General features: G+C 35.7%; 1 pseudogene; it reads right to left on the bottom strand.

Moving 5' to 3' along the window:
- Positions 1–1,074: 1,074 nt before the first annotated feature.
- LOC143546147 (UPF0481 protein At3g47200 pseudogene) lies at positions 1,075–2,617 on the bottom strand (annotated as a pseudogene).
- Between the last annotated feature and the right edge of the window lie 1,596 nt (positions 2,618–4,213).

Below are 4,213 nucleotides of genomic sequence, written 5' to 3'. Positions count from 1 at the left end.
ACCAGACTGTATGTACTTTAAATGACCAAATGTGCTGGCTTGCTTGATATAGGTTGTTCGGTCAGTTTTAGCTTATGAATACCCGAAAACTCCTAATGAGTGGTCCATTAACCTTTTTTATTGCATGTTCGACGCCGTCTAGAAAAATAACTGCTCACGTGAAAACTCGTGTGGGGGAGTTAATGGACAAAGGGTAATGTTAGAAGCATTGACAGAACTGCAACTTGGATAAACCCATTATGTTAGAAGGAGTTTTGAGGTTGTAGCTTCATGGACAACATACGGAATAATAATAATAATAATAATAATAATAATAATAATAATAATAATAATAATAATAATAATAATAATATATATATATAGGAGGAGCTGTGGGTTGGATTGGGCTAATGAGCTGGATCTCATTCTGGATGAGTGTAACCAAGATATAGTTCATTGGTTCAATACGAATAATATAACATCTAAGATTTTAAGCAATGATTATATTGTAATTAAGTTTAAAAATATAATCTGATAAGAAACTAATGAACCAAACTATATGTCACAAACAATATTTCCTTCTTGAATTGATAACACACCAGCACAATCAACAAAGAGTTAAACAACCTTTATTAACGGAAAGTCTTACATCACCGATTGAACCAACTACACAAACTTAGATCATCATCATAATGATCTTAACGAAACTATAAAACCTTCAAGAATGTTTTTGCAGATCTAATTACTAATGAACCAGATGATGTTAATCAGGAGGAAACGAGAGAGGCAGAATATAAAAGATGTATCTCGAATCATCCAAATATCCAATAATGCGTTCTGTTTCTTTACTTATGTATACTAACTGATGGACCACTAATGGGCCAGAACTCCAAGCCCAGCAGCTTCTTAGCCCAACTCTTTAAAAGCCCATATCCATCAGCTCGTTTAAACTTTAAACAGCAAAACACACACACACAAATAAACCAAGTAAATATTAATATCCGAATATTGAATTGTATGAACCTTATAACCTTTTAACACTATACTATTTTTAATTAAAGTTTATTAAATTTGAGATAGCTACAAAGACCCATATGACAAAACAAAATTTATTAATAACTTACAACAAAACCAAATAGTTACAAGGTGGAATACACAACAAGAATTCGATAAAACTAGAATTTACACACCGTCACCCGAGTGCTGTTGCAACAACCATTAGCCACCATTTTGAATCGCTTATCTCAATCTTAACTATGATAATAAGGAAAAACGGTGTAAAATGTTTGGAGAGCCGCAAGAGAAAGCAACATAAAAGCCGCAAATGCCGAAATTGAAGCCCACGGGCTCTCAAAATAGGTATGCTTAAACCCGGCCCAGTTTACATGCAATCCGTTCTTACAATACTCGTTTAACTTCACAAATAAGTCTCTTAAGTAATTACTCTTGATGTCAAAAGCGACATCTTTGCCAACCTCATTGAAGAATTTTGCAATCTCCTTATCCGTACCAAAATAGTTCTCAATAATCTTATTTTGGGAAAGCAAACTCACGTCCGCCGAGGTGTTCATGAGACAACCCATGAAGACAACATACGCTGTGATGTCTTTCGAACAATGAAAATAACATTGCTCGAAAGCCATACAATTTAAGAAAAAAGAACTATAAAAATCATCCATATTGATTTGAGGAATTGATAGCACTCCGTTTTGGAACTTGACATCTAAGAAGCTATCGGCTTGAGGATTAGCCTTGAACTTGACCCCGGCGTTTAAAAGTTTGGTTGCGGGTTGTATGAGTTTAAGGGAAGGGTTGGGTTGATCAGTTGCTTCAGAATCAACCGAATTTCTATTAGTATTTATTAAACTCTTTCGGAAAAAATCAAGTAAATGCTTTCCGTCAAGATTGTCATAATTTTGTAGAGCTTCTCTTGGCCTATCAACCATGTAATTGAAAAACTCGAGGATTAAAGATTGAAGCGTATGGTCTCCAGTTCTAGACTCTTCAAACAAAGTTTTTAGAACGACAAACGGTATTTGATTCTCCATTCTCAAAAGATCTCTCATCAAAAACGGTGAAATCCAAACCATTTTAAAGATGGGATCATCTTGATGAGTGTTAACCAACTTCCCAACTTTTCTAAACAATTCAATCATGAAAACACCATCAAGCACCATCATTTTAGCTAGATCATTACGACCAAGATCAAGAGACTCCGAGTAGCTTTCTCGAATTTTATTATCTTTTAAAACTATAATATTCATTAAATCATCAAGCGACTTACCGGTTCTTGTAAGCATGTCATCTAGGAACCTCCATTTATGTTCTTGGATCATCTCAAGATCCTTGTTTCCATAATGGTATGGGCCGATTGAGACAATTCGAGGTTGATACGCTTCTTTGTTGATTTCAACTAGACTTTGTGGGACTCTAAATATGCAACAAGAACTATTGCCGGCGAACTTGTTAAGTAGTTTTGGCGGTTTTTTCATTTGTGTCTTCATATTTTGCGCTTCTTGATCTATTGTGATGACATGGTTTTGATCCATGTTTTCGGGCATTAATTTATGACTTGGATTTATTGCTTTGGTGTTTACAAGTTAATAAATAGAGCAATCAAGTGTTGGAGATATGAAATAAAAAAGTCAGCTTGTATGTTATTTCATTGTTTCTTCGGTTAGTTTCCTGGAACCAGTCTTTAAGAACAAGACAGTAGAATAAACAAAACTTGCGCGTGGGTCCAATTGGATAAACGATAAAACAATCCATATATGCAATTTCTGCGTTAATAATAACAACCTATATTAATTTATCTTTAAGTTTTCTTGCTCTTGAATTAGTTCAAACTGATTTGGATACAAATTGTAATTACATATTCATTTAGGAAATTAACTCATATGTACAATGTAATGGTATAACATGATGGCAAAGTTAGTGGCATTTATGATGCTAAAATATAAAATTTATTGGGAAAATTACAGAAATAGACATGTTTGACTAAGAATTTACCAAAATAGACATGTTTATTTTAGCATACATCTCTCTAATCATTGGTTTTTTGACCAATAAACAACTGACACGTCACCGAAGCCGGCTAAGGCGGCTAAGCCTTAGCCGCCACTTTATGGGCACGGAATTTAATGAAAAGTAAACGGGTCCCACCTTTAACCAATAAAAAATCGACACGTGTCAAAGGCGGCTAGACTTAGCCTACATCAATGGTTATTTAGCCGGCTTCGGAATACGTGTCTATTTAGTTAGCCGGCTCCAAATATTCCTTCTTAGCCGGCTCCAACTCGGCTTGTAGGCTAAGGCTACACTTAGCCGCCTTCTTTTTTCATTTAGCCGTCTAATTTTAGCCGCCAAATTTGAATATTTTACCAACCTTATTAAAAATATTTAGCCGGCTTCACTTAACCGTCTTTTTAGCCGGTGTAAATTTAGCCTCCAAAATTGAATATTTTTTTCGGCCTACCAAAAATTTAGCCCCCAAAAATTTACATTTTGCGTTGTTGGCCTACCATCGAGTAGATTGTAATCTTTATTTAGTATGCTTTGTTATTATGATGTTTCTTAATTTTTATTATTAATGAACATTTCCGTATATTACTTTTTTGTTAGTATCTGTTGGTGCATAATGTCAGTAGTTCATAGTCTAGTGTCTGTAATCCAGTCTGTAATGTTAATTGTGTTTTGTTTATGTTTAAGCGAAGTTACTGACAAGTTCGCTTATCAGGCGAACTTGTTAGTCAAGCGAAGTTAGCAACAACTTCGCCTGAACATATCAGGCGAAGTTGTCGTGTATTTACACGGCTTGTTTAAAGAAGTTGAAGGAAATCATATACAGTGTGTGTGAGTCGAGAGACGTGAGAACCAGAGAGTATTGAGTCTGTATTCAGTGATTATATCACGTGTTTCGGTTATAATATAACGTGTGTTCATTCGTATCGTGTGTTTGTTTGATTCGTGTTCTACGCTCGTAACGACCTACGCAGGGATTTCGCACCTGTGTAGATCGAGATATCCCGTGCAGATCCATCCAGGGAACCTACAATTGGTATCAGAGCTTTTGCTCAATTGTGTGGTTCGGGATATTCACGCGGGTGTAGAGGTCGTCCCGTTTCGACTATTCGCGGGACGTGTTTTCTGTGTTTGTGTGTCATTCTTACCTCCTACCATCGTATTCAACCCTTTACACCGTCAAAAACCTCGAAAAACCCAGAAATCAGATCTG

Source organism: Bidens hawaiensis, unplaced genomic scaffold (genome assembly GCF_021521415.1).
Source record: "Bidens hawaiensis isolate Kalapana, Puna unplaced genomic scaffold, B.hawaiensis_p1.1 tig00014233_1, whole genome shotgun sequence".
Classification (NCBI taxonomy): Eukaryota; Viridiplantae; Streptophyta; class Magnoliopsida; order Asterales; family Asteraceae; genus Bidens; species Bidens hawaiensis.
The sequence above is the reverse complement of the archived record's forward strand: the minus strand, read 5'-3'. Positions and strand labels throughout refer to the sequence as shown.